The following is a 12,904-nucleotide window of genomic DNA, read 5'->3' on the forward strand; positions in this document are numbered from 1 at the left end:
ATCTTTTAATTTGACCTAAATTAATTCTTAAACATAATTAAACTTTTAATTTAGCCAATGATTAAATCAGATTGGACTATTAAAAATCTAATTAAGTCCCTAGACTTATTATTTATGCAGATTCGTCTAATAATCATTTAATTTAACCTTGAATCTGCAATGTCTCTTCAAGGCTAGAAAGCGCACTCAAAGGAAAATAGACAGAGCTTGCTAGCACACTATCTAATATGTGAGGGCTAAAAAACGCACCAAAAAAGAAATAGATAGGGCTTGCTGGCACACTTTCTTGTATGTGAGGGCTCAAAGGCACACTAAAAAAGAGAAGAGATAAGGCTAGAAACCGCACTATCCAAGAGATGAGGGCTCAAAGACGTACTCAAAAGAAATAGAGATAGGATTAGAAAGCGCACTATCTTAGTGACGAGGGCTCAAAGATGCAATAAAACAAAATAGAGATAGGGCTAGAAAGTGTACTATCTAAGTGATAATGGCTCAAAGGTGCACTAAAAAAGAGAAGAGATAGGGCTAGAAACCGCACTATCCAGGAGATGAGGGCTCAAAAGCGTACTAACAAAATAGAGATAGGATTAGAAAACACATTATCTGAGTGATGAGGGCTCAAAAGTGCAATCAAACGAAATAGAGATAGGGCTATAAAGCACATTATCTGAGTGATGAGAGCTCAAATACGCACTCAAAGGAAATATATTTGTTGGTAAAATACAAGTTCATCAAGGATTCTTTCCTTAGGCTCCACTATAAAGATCAAAGTGTAATGCATTATGATTAATATGCATTTATACTCACCTAAGAAATATAGGTCCCCTATAATATCCCATATCGACGGGTGAGGACTTAGGGGAGGGCTTTATATGAGCATGCTCACCTTCACTAGTAAGACGTATTTTGGGGCCATGCGTGGCTGCCAAGAACAAATCTGTGAGGTATGTGGGTCAAAGAGGACAAAATCTTGCTAGTGGGGTGGGGTGTGACATTGGTATCAAAGCCCGATTCACTAGTTGTCTAATGGTGCCGACAGGGTTGTCGGGCTCTTTAAAGGGGGTGGATTGTAATATCTCACATTAACGGGTGAAGACTTTATATGAGCATGCTCACCTTGACTAGTAAGATGTTTTAGGGCCATTCATGGCTGCCAAGAATAAAGCTGTGAGGTCTGAGGGTCAAAACGGACAATATTTTTCTAGTTGGATGGGGTGTTACATCCCTTTTTTTCATGGACTTCTCTTTTTAAAGTTTTGATCTGTGTAGCAACCTTCCATGACTTTTTTGCTTTCACTTACTTGAGTCATAACTTTTCATTTTGACCTCTGGGAAGGGTAGGTCTTAGATGATATCAACATACCTCCTTGCCTAAAAACATTTATATCAAAAATCATCAATTTTGCTTTACATTCTTTATTTTCTTAGAAAATGAATTGTGGAGCCAACCATATTATGTTACTTGGATTGCTCCCAGCCCGATCATGCCCCCAAGTATTTTGAGTTTTCTTTAAGGATGATGCTATGCGGAAGAGGGTTTGGTTATTTACAAGGGATTGTTTTCATGGGATTTGTTTTAAAATTTCAAAGCCATTTCAAACACAAAAACCATTTTGACATTAGTTTAAAGCAAACTTGTTTCGAAAAGTTCAAGCAACTCCTATGAATAGGTTTTTATAAGAGTTGAAAGTTTTTGTTTTGTTTTTTGGTGAAAATGTGAAGTGACCTTTTGTTTCACGTTTTGTTGGTTATAAAGGTTCAAGTTTTAATCTGAGGGTTTCAGAGAATAAGTATTTAAAGTATTCATATTACTTGTATGAATAATAAAGCTTGTTTCGCATGAGAAAGCATTACCTACATATCAAGATTGCCTACCTTTGATTAGAAAAGGCTTGTTGGGCATGTAACGTAGGCTTTAGTTCTTGTTTATGAAGAAAAATGATATTTGTAGGCTCAAAAGATATTTAAGGGATTTCATGACTAAGGATCACTAGTGCTTGTTTCTAGACCTCCTTTTGGTCCATGGATTTCTAGACCTTAGGATTGACTTGCAAAATGGTCTGTCATGCTCTCTAGTGTCAGAATTGGGTTTCTCGTCTTTGTCTTTTTCATTTGGTTTTGAGCACCATTATCATATTCATTATTTTGTATGGTATACTCAAACCTTTTGGACCCTTTGAATTCTTTCATGTCCCCAGTTTTGTTTAGGCACCTTTAGTCATTACGAATTATTTTGTATATTTGGATTACTTTTTTAATTCTCGCATTTGCTCCTAGTGTAGGGTGTGACCTTAGTCAGGGTTAATTCTTAAGAAAAACTTAATAGGTTCAATAGGGACCACAAAAGAATTTTATTTTTTTTGGTGTTGTGAAATGATTATCAAAGATAGCCTTTTTCTTATTTCAAACGCGTGCATTTAGGATCAGTAAGCTTTGCTTTCCTTTTTTTGAACATACAAAATGGTTTCTCACTTTTCATTCAGCTAAAACTTAACTTGTGATGGTTGGTTTGTTTTTTAAGTTCTTAAGTGTATGATCACCTCTCTAAGAGATCACTTTAATTTCCAGAATTTGTTTGTTAAAGCAAACACCAGTTTGACTTCTGCTTTTGGTACTAAAACTTTGATTTTTCCAAAAATCTTTGTAAAAACATGAGATCATGCATAGTTTATTATGGAAAAGGAAAACACACCAAATAATTCTTGACTAAACTTTAATTTTTATTAATTTATAGAAAAAGTACATCAGACATAGTATTTTTTTTACAACATTAGAGTTTACAAGTCTATGCAAATCCTCCACATCCATATTGGTTAAAAGTTAAAGCTCCTTCGGAAAAAGCCTTTTTCACAACGTATGGTCCTTCATAGTTTAGTGTTCATTTACTCTGATATTCTCTTGATACTAGTGAGATCTTTTTCAATATCAAGTCCCCTTCTTTAAACACTCTTGGCCTGACCTTCTTGTTGTATGCCTTAGCCATTTTGCTTCGATATAACTGGTGGTGACAAATGCAGAGAGTTTTTTTTATTGATCAAATTTAACTACTCAAATCTTAGATTTGCCCATTTTATTTCATCTAGTCCAGTGTCCTTAAGACTTTTAATGATGAAATCCTTGCTTTTAAAGGCATAACCATTTCCATCTCGTATACTAAAGAATAAAGGGTTGCACTTGTAGAAGTTTAAACTGTGGTATGATATGCATAAAGTGCATATAAAAGCATCTTATTTCAATCCTTGTAGGTGACCACCATTTTCTGAATGATCTTTTTTAGATTCATTTTAGTTGCCTCAACAGCTCCATTCATTTTTTGTTTATAAGGAGAAGAGTTGGGGTGTTTAATCTTCCATTAGTGTAGAGATCAGTAATCAGTTTTCCATTAAAATTCTGAGCGTTATCAATTATCAATCTTGTTGGTAAGCCATAACGACATATAAGATCTTTCTCAATGAACCTCTTGACTACTGTTTGTGTCACGTATGCATAAGTGTTGGCCTCTACCCATTTAATGAAGTAGTTGATGGCCACCAAAATGACCCTGTATCTATTGCTAGCCTTCAAATTGATTGGTCTTATGACATCCAAACCCCACATATCAAAAGGCCAAGGCGAGGTCATATTGAATAGCGGTGACGAAGGTGCATTTATCTTATCACCATTTATATGACACTTGTGGCATTTTCTAACATAGTCTACACAATTCTTTTCCATGGTCTACCAGAAGTATCCAAATCTTTATATTTGCCTACATTGTATGTCCTTTGGCATGAGAGGCACAAATCCCCTCATGGATTTCCTTTAATGCTTGCTCAATCTCATTTTCATTCGACATCTTAGTAGAGTCGCGTCAAACGACCTTTTATATAGGATTTTTCCATCCACGTAAAAATTTATGGCTATTCTCCTCAAAGTCTTTTCATATATTTTGGAGGCCGTTTAAGGGTATTTTTGGTGTTAGATAAACCACTTGATGTCATTGTACCATGGTTTCCTGTCTAGTGATTCTTTAATTGTGCAGGAATGAACTTGGAGATTTTTGACATCGATGTTGAATGAACTTGGAGATTTTTGACATCGATGTTTATCGATTGGATCCTACCTTGTATTGGACCCGACTTTTTCAAGGCCAAAATCGATTGAGATTTTTTTATATAAATCGTCAGGTTCTGTATGTTTTTCACCATATCATTATGCAAATTTATAATTGCATTCCATTCATTAACAAGACAATTCACGTAGGATAATGTAAATCAACATTCCCATAAAATGGATTATCAATACACATGCCCATAATATTATATTTCATACTCATAGGTTTACATTATATCATATTAACATACTTATAAATTCACATTCCTGTTCTAGTCTTGTTATCATCACGAGTTCATACTAGAGTGCCAAACGACAAGTTGCACAACTAGTACTTTCATTATCCTGACCTCATGTAATTTCACAATATAACATCCTCATAAGAAGAATACCACATGCGTATTTTCATACACGTCATATCTGCATGTTCGCACATACATATCAGTGTCCCATTTCAATTTTTCATTACAAGTCTTTACAAAAAGGGTTGGACGACTAATTGAGCGATTAACACGTTTGTTTATACAGAACTCATATCACCCATAACATGCGAATATATATTCTTTTCAAAATGTGTGAGCTGGGAAATGGATTTTCTTATGCACCATGTTGGTATAATGTTCCTGTTACAACATAAGGTAATTTCAAGCTTTATAGGAAAATTAAGAAAACATAATATAGCAATATTAACGTTACATTTCATTCATGGACCAAAAAAGCATAATTCTTTCATTTCTCCTTACTTATGTAAATACCACCCTTAATAATTCATCAATTACTGAGGCTAATTACAATACTCAAACTTGTTCATCCATCTCGAATACCATTAACCGAACTAACGTTATTCTCTGTTTAAAGCATAACAATCATAGTTCTTTTATATACTTGGTATATACAAAATATAGTACACATGAACGCGTCAATTCTTGAAACTAACATCCTGGTCATTCCCTTAGGATGTTATCAGCCGAAGCTAATCGTTTATTCATCTCGGTCATCCACTTAGGATGCCATTAGCCAAACCTAATTATTTATCCATCCCGATCATCTATTTAGGATGCCATTAGCTAAAGCTAATCATTTATCCATCTTGGTCATCCATTTAGGATGCCATTAGTTGTAGCTAATCATTAACCAATCAAACATCCCAAAGGCGGTTTATGAAATCACTATAACACGATAATATATCCTTTTAAATGCTCAATCAAACGGTTCATAACAATTTGACATTCACTATAACATAATAGTAAACCCTTCATAATACTGGTACGGATGTTCTGTAATAGTTTAACGTTCAATAAACATGATAATAAATCCTTTGTAATACACAAACAAACATTCCATAACAGTTTAATATTCAATATAATACAACAGTAGACTCTTCGTATTACTCATCCAACCATTCATGACAGTTAATGTTCAATACGATACAACAATAAATCCCTCGTAATACTCATACAAAAAATTCACAATAATTTAGTACTATGTATAGCATAATAATAAATCCTTTGTAATACTCATATAAACATTTGCGACAAATAACCTTCAACATAATACAACTATATATCCTTTATAATACTCATACAACCATTTGTAACAATTAACATTTAGTATAATGCAATGGTATACATCCTTTGTAATACTCGAACAACCATTCGTGACAATTAACGTTCAGTATACTACAATGTCAAATTCTTTTTAATACTCATACAACCATTTGTGATAGTTTAACATTTAGTATAACACAACAATAGACCCTTTGTATTGCACATCCAACCATTCATGACAGTTAATGTTCAATACAATACAATAATAGATCCCTCGTAACACTCATAAAAATTCATAACAATTTATCTTTATGAATAACACAATAATAGAACCTTCACAATACTCATATAATGAGATCGTTATAAGCATTTACATCATTTCTGACATGGGAGTTTGTTGTACAAAATCAGCAGCAAAATTGCTTCACTAGTGACGCAAAATTTGGCAACGAAACCGATTCGCTGGTGACATGCAATTCGTCAGCAAAATTGACGACATGGACTCGTCAGCGAAATTGATTTGCCGAAACACAAATTCATTAACGAACTGATTCGCTGCAACACAACTTGTCAACGAACTGATTCGCTGAAGCACAGACTCGACAACAAACTGGTTCGCTGTAATATAAACTCATTGACAAACTGATTCGCTAAAACACAAAATTACCAGCAAACTGATTCGCTGGGACACCATAATTTGGTAGCGAAATTGTTCCACAGCTGGTACTACTATTCGGTAGAGCAACTGATTCGTTACAGACAACATAATTCGGCAATGAAAACTAATTCGCTGCAGACGTCACAATTCGGCAATGAACACTGATTCACTTCAGATAACATAATTTGGCAGCGAACACTGATTCACTGCTAACAACACAATTCGACAACAAAAACTCATTCGCTGCAGACAACACAATTCGGCAACAAACACTGATTCATTACTTACAACACACTTTCGACAGCGAACACTAGTTCACTGCAAACAACACAATTTCGGCAGTGAACGCTGATTTGTTGCAGACAACACAATTTCAACAGCGAATGCTTGTTCACTACAGACAACACAATTTCAAGCATGAACACATGCATTTCAGTTCCAGCATTACATTTGTTCATAGAACCCAACAAAATCACACAATTCCAAGCATGAACACATGCATTTCAGTTCCAGCATTACATTTGTTCATAAAACCCAACAGAATCACATAATTTTAAGCATGAACACATGCATTTCATCATATAGATGTTTTGTTCAGCCCCACACTATAGCTGGTCATCTTTCCAAGTTCATGCATTTAAAATTGGTTCATTTCCTTTATTAAGTTTCTGAAATTTGGCCCCCATTCAATACCACTTTCATCCCTCTTCCTAGTCCAATTTTTCCTTAACATTTGGTGCAAGAATCCTAAGCCATTTACTTGGGGTTTCCTTCTCCCTTTTGGTCCTAAGGTCACAAGAATATGAGGAGAAAGGTTTTGGTTCATACCTTACGATTTTAAGTGGTTTTAAGAAAGGATTTAATGGTATTTCTTCTCCTCTACTGTCGGTTTTCTTCCTTTTCTTCTATTTAGTTTTCCTCCCCTATCTTCTTCTGTTCAACCGTCTGTCACAGTTCCTCTCCCTCCATGGCTTTCAGTTATTAATCCTACCCTCTAGCTCTCACTTTACTCTGAACATGTAACTGGGCTGAGTATTTTTCTCTGGACAGAAGGAAAGGTTTGCTGCAGCTGTTGGGGTTGGTTTTAGAAAGAGGAGGGCCACTTTCTCTCTTCTTCTCAACTCTCTACACACTTTTCACTCAAGAGGGCTTGCATGTGGGTGGTCTGGTTGGTTTTTCTTAGGGGGAAGAGAGGTTCAATTGCAGCAATTGCTGCAATTGTTTTTAGGGGAGAGGAAGAGTCACCAATGCTCTCTCCTTGTATTTATAACCCCTATAAGTGTGCTGGGGTGTTTAGGCACTGGACCAAGGCTGTTCTTACCCCCCTTTTGGGTTATCTTAGGCTGGTTTCTAATCCAATTCTCCCCTAGGATAGGTCGATCCAATACTAACTTTTGTTGGGTTTTCAGTGTCGCTGTTGATTCAGAAATCGACAGCCAAAAAGTATGTTATCGTTGCCGATTCAGAAATCGGCAACGAAGAACTGTTGTTGATTCAGAAATCGGCAGTCGAACTGTGTCGCTATCCATTCAAAAATCAACACCCAAAAACTATGCCACCGATTCAGAAATCGACAACTGAATTGTGTTGCTACCAGTTCAGAAATTGGTAACGAAGAACTGTGTCGCTGCCGTTTCAAAAATCGACAGTGATGGTGGAGTCATTTTAAACTTTAATTAACTTTTTTTTTGTGTTTACAAACCTCTAGTAACAATTTGTGTCATCGAGGTTAGGGTCGCCAAGGCATTAGCAAATTGATTCTTATCCTTACTCATATGAGTGAATTTTATCTCTTTAATTTTGCTAGCTAATTTCAAGAGATAACTCTAAAAAGTGCATTTTTATCGAGGTTTTATATCATCATTTTGCACTTGAAGTATCAATAACTCCTTAACTAAAGCATGTTTTATAATAACAAGTCTGATACTATAAGATACCTTTAATTTATGGTAAATGTTCATATTAAATGCAGCTAAATCAAAGGATTGATTGATGATTTTAACTACTGAAATTGAGAAGACAAAGAGAGGGGCAAGCTTAGAAAAGAGATGCTGGTTCAGTCCAAACTGGAACTCTATTCCATTATTGGATCATACCTAAAGCTGTAGAACTTGGATTTAGGTCTGGTCTATATGGATGGAAAGCTAAGACATAGGCCTAAAACTTTCATGAAGAGTCCAAGATTCAAAAATGTTGTTTTCAAGGTCAAATTGTAGCAACAACGGAGAAGTCGGAATCTGTCCTGCAGCCCAGATAGTGTTCAGTGTTCAACCCATATCTCGAGTTCTAGAAGTCCAAATGCACCGATTCTTTTTTTTTTTTTGTAAAGCTGAGACAATTTCCTAGAACTTTCATGAAGACTATTTGTTCAAATTCTTACGTTAGCAATGACGTTTTGTTCAGACAAGAAGATAAGGATTGTCACCAAGTCAAGATGTGGCCACCCACTCAACAATTAGTCATCAAATCAATAGTTTCAAATTTTGGCCTATAAAAGGAGGCATTTGCCATGCATTTAGGCATCTTGGTTTCCAGATCAAGATCATGTTCTTGCTCTCTCTCTTTATATTTTTGTAATATACAAGTTTTGTTTATATTAATATCTTGTTTATGATTTTCATTTCATTTCCTTTACTTAGTTAACTTAAATCTTATTTATGTTCTTATCTTGTTTATTTATGTTTCCATCTTTCATTATGTTTAGCTAAGTTTATTATATCAAGGTGAAAAGGTTACACTAATGGTGTAAGAATAAGTATAGTATAAACTCAATATGGACTTAAATGTTTGATACTAACATGTTTTGTATTTGTTATCTTGTTCACTTTTAATACTTTGCTTGTTAAATGGTTAATCTAGATTTATGTTGTATAACCCTTGGCACTTTCATAGCCCAACCGTATGGTATAACCGACACCTGTGCTATGAAAGGAACTTGATTTGTTGTTAACATAAGTTATAATCATGAATACCTGACAACATTTACAAGTATTAGCATTATTGGAATAAGATAACTAATGTAATCATGTTAACAATTTCTAATCCGATTGGAACCTCCTTTGTGTGTGGTTTCCAGTTGACTAATAAAAGGAGTTTATACTATACTTGTTTGAAATACCATTAGTGGATCCTCTAACCTTGACAATTATTTTATCCTTGTTTAATCCTTATATCAATATCACATCTCAAAGCTCTCTTCAACTCCTTTTTTTGTTATTATCTATTTCTTTTTTTGTAGTTTATACAGTTAACCTCCCTGTGGTTCGACCCCGGTCTTGCCAGGTTATTTATTACTTCGACACTCCTACACTTGGGAGAAGACATCAATTCTTTGGTCGTGTCACCAACCATTGGCTCAAAGTGTGCATCGAGAGTTGTCAAATCTGGAGGAAAAGGTCGTCTGAGTTGGCCTATTTAGGCCGGCGCCGTCTCGTTGTAATTCAGCCTGAACGGTTCACATGGTGTTGTAGAGAAATTGCAGGTGATCATTTGCATGTAAGATTTGTCAAATTTTATGGATGTTAGATGTTTTAAATGCACCTGCAAAGTAGGTGACATGAGCAGCTTTTCCGGGTAGAAGAAGAAGACAATGAACAGTAACCTGACGACGTGTCGTCTGGTTCTCTTTTTTAAAAAAATATATCATCAAACTTAGGGGTTTCACCGAAGTTTAATGTAGTCCTCCAGCTTTCGATTTTTTTTATAGAACCCCTAATTGACCTTAAACGTTTGATTTAATGCAATTAAACCCCTGATGAATTACTGTTTGAGCCCTGGATTTACGCGCCTTTTGCAATATGGTCCTTGGTCTTGGATTTATTCAATTGAACCCCTAATTGACCATTAAACTTTCAATTTCTTCAATTTCACCCTCGGTTTTTGTCAATTGAGCCCCTATAGTTTGGTGCCTTTTACAGATTGGTCCTTGGCTGCGAATTTGTCAATTTGACCCTTAATTGACCCCAAAACTTCAATTTTCTTGCGATTTCACTCCTGATTTCAATTCAAACTTGGTAAAAATTAAATTTGGTCTCTTAAAATTCCAATCTTCTCAATTAAACCCAAATTAGGCTCCCAAACTTAATTTTTCACCAATTAAGCCCCAAATAAAACTAATTTGACCCATTTATAGTATAATTAAGTCCTTGTGCTTAATTATATCCTTCAATTGGACCCAAATTAATTCTTAAACATAATTAAAATTTAATTTGGCCCATGATTAAATCAAATTGGCCTATTAAAAATTTAATTATGTCCTTGGACTTAATGTTTTTGCAAATTCATCCAATAATCATTTAATTTGACTTTCAATTTGCATATTTTCTCTATTTTTTTGGCATAATGGGGTACAATTAGACTTTGAATTTCCTTCGAAATTGCAGCCTGATTCCCCGACTTGCTTTCTCCACATTGCCAACCTTAATATTTTTTTTTTTGAAAAAAAATGTGATTTTTAGGGATTAACCCAGAATTGGGTTATGACAGTTGCCCCCCCTCTTTACAATGCTTACAATATAAAGTCTTGTAAGAGACATTAGGTAGTAAGCGTTGTAAAGAAGATAAAGAAGAATGAGAGATGATGGACTCGTCATATTGAGAAATGATGAATCCTTTTGAGGGCTAGAAAGCGCACTGAGAGAAAAAATTGGAAGATTTTTCTTTTGAAAATTCAGAGATTTTGAAGTAGTCGAATTGTCATGGGTGACCTACCCAGAGAAAATTGAAAAAAGGTTTTTTAAGGTCGTATTATTGTAATGGGTGACCTACCCAGGTAAAAAATGCAAAGATTATTTAAAGAGGTGAAAAATATAAAGAGTTTTCAAAATGGTGAAAACACAGAGATTTTTCAAAGTGGTCTTGTGGAAAATGAAAAGAGTTTTCAAATTGATGAAAATTACTGAGATTTTTCAAAATGGTGAGAAATGCGGAGATTTCTCAAAATGGTTTCATTGTAATGGGCAACCGACCCAAATGGAAGATGAAAAGAGTTTTCAAAGAGGTCTGATTGCGAAAAATATGAAATGTCTTGAAGCAAATGATAGGGCTCGAAGGCACACTATTCAAGAGATGGGAGCTCAAAGGAGCGTTTGAAAAAAGATAGGACCTGAAAGGGAACGAGGGTTGAAGGGCATACTCAAAATGAGGTAGGGTTAGAAAACACACTACACGAGAGATGAGGGCTCAAAGGCGCACTCGAAAAGGAGGTATGTTTAGAAAATGCAAAACACACTACACGAGAGATAAGGGCTCAAAGGCGCACTCGAAAAGGAGGTATGTTTAGAAAACGCACTACCCGAAGGGTGAGGGCTTGAAGGTGCACTCGAAAAGAGGTAAGGTTAGAAAACACACTACCTAAAGTGGTTAAGAGCTCAAAGGTGCACTCAAAAGGAGGTATGGTTAGAAAACACACTACCCAAAGTGGTTGAGGGCTCTAAGGCGCACTAAAAAGGAGGCAGGGTTAGAAAACGCACTACCTAAGGGTTAAGGGCTCAGAGGCGCACTCGAAAAGAGACAGGGTTAAAAAACACAATTTTTGAGGTGGTCAAGGGCTCGAAGGCGCACTTAAAAAAGGAGGTACGGTTAGAAAACACACTACATGAGGTGTGAGGGCTCAAAGGCACACTCAAAAGGAGGCAAGGTTAGAAAACGCAGTACCTGAGGGGTAAGGGCTTAAAGGTGCACTCAAAAGGAGGCAGGGTTAGAAAACGCACTACCTAAGGTGGTCGAGGGCTCTAAGGCGCACTCAAAAGGATACATGGTTAGAAAATGCACTACCTAAGGGGTAAGGGCTTAGAGGCGCACTCAAAATAAAGATATGGTTAGAAAACACAATACCCGAGAGATAATGGCTCAAAGGCGCATTCAAAAGGAAGATAGGGCTAGAAAACACAATATCAAGAGTTGAGGTCTCGAGGGCCCGCTCGAACAGAGGTAGGTTCAGGAAAACACATTGCACGAGAGGTGAGGGCTCAAAGACCTGCTTGAAAGGAGGCAGGGTTAGAAAACACACTACCTAGGAGATGAGTGCTTCAAAGGTGCACTCTAAGAGAAAGAGGTAGGGTTGTAAGGCACACCAGCTGGGATGGTCGATGGCTTGAAAGCACACTCAAAGAGAAGGAAAATAGGGCTAGAAAGCACACTATCTAAATGATGAGGACTTAACAACCCACTCAAAAATAGGTGACAGAGAGACATTGATCTGTCAAGGATGAAAGTAATGCATCATGATCAATATGCATGTATACTTACCTGAGAAATATAGGTCCCCTTTTCTTCATGGAGTTTTCCTTTTCTTAAAAGTTTGAGTCTCTGATAGTAAGCTTTGATGGCTTTTTTGCTCTTGCTTAGTCGAGTCATATTTCATGATCTTGACCTCTAAGAAGGGCATAATGTCAACTAGCCTTTATCTTAAAGTCACCAGCTCTGCCCTACCATTTTTGTTTTCATAGAAAGGGAATCATGGAGCCAACCCTATTATGTGTCTGATGGATTGCCCCCCACCTTGATCATATCCCAAGTGTTCAATTTGGGGATGAGGCTATGTGAAAAAAAGATTTGGTTATTTACAAGGAGTTGTTTTCACAAAGAACTTTTGAAATTTCAAAGC

The sequence above is a fragment of the Populus trichocarpa genome, chromosome 14 (assembly GCF_000002775.5).
Source record: "Populus trichocarpa isolate Nisqually-1 chromosome 14, P.trichocarpa_v4.1, whole genome shotgun sequence".
Classification (NCBI taxonomy): Eukaryota; Viridiplantae; Streptophyta; class Magnoliopsida; order Malpighiales; family Salicaceae; genus Populus; species Populus trichocarpa.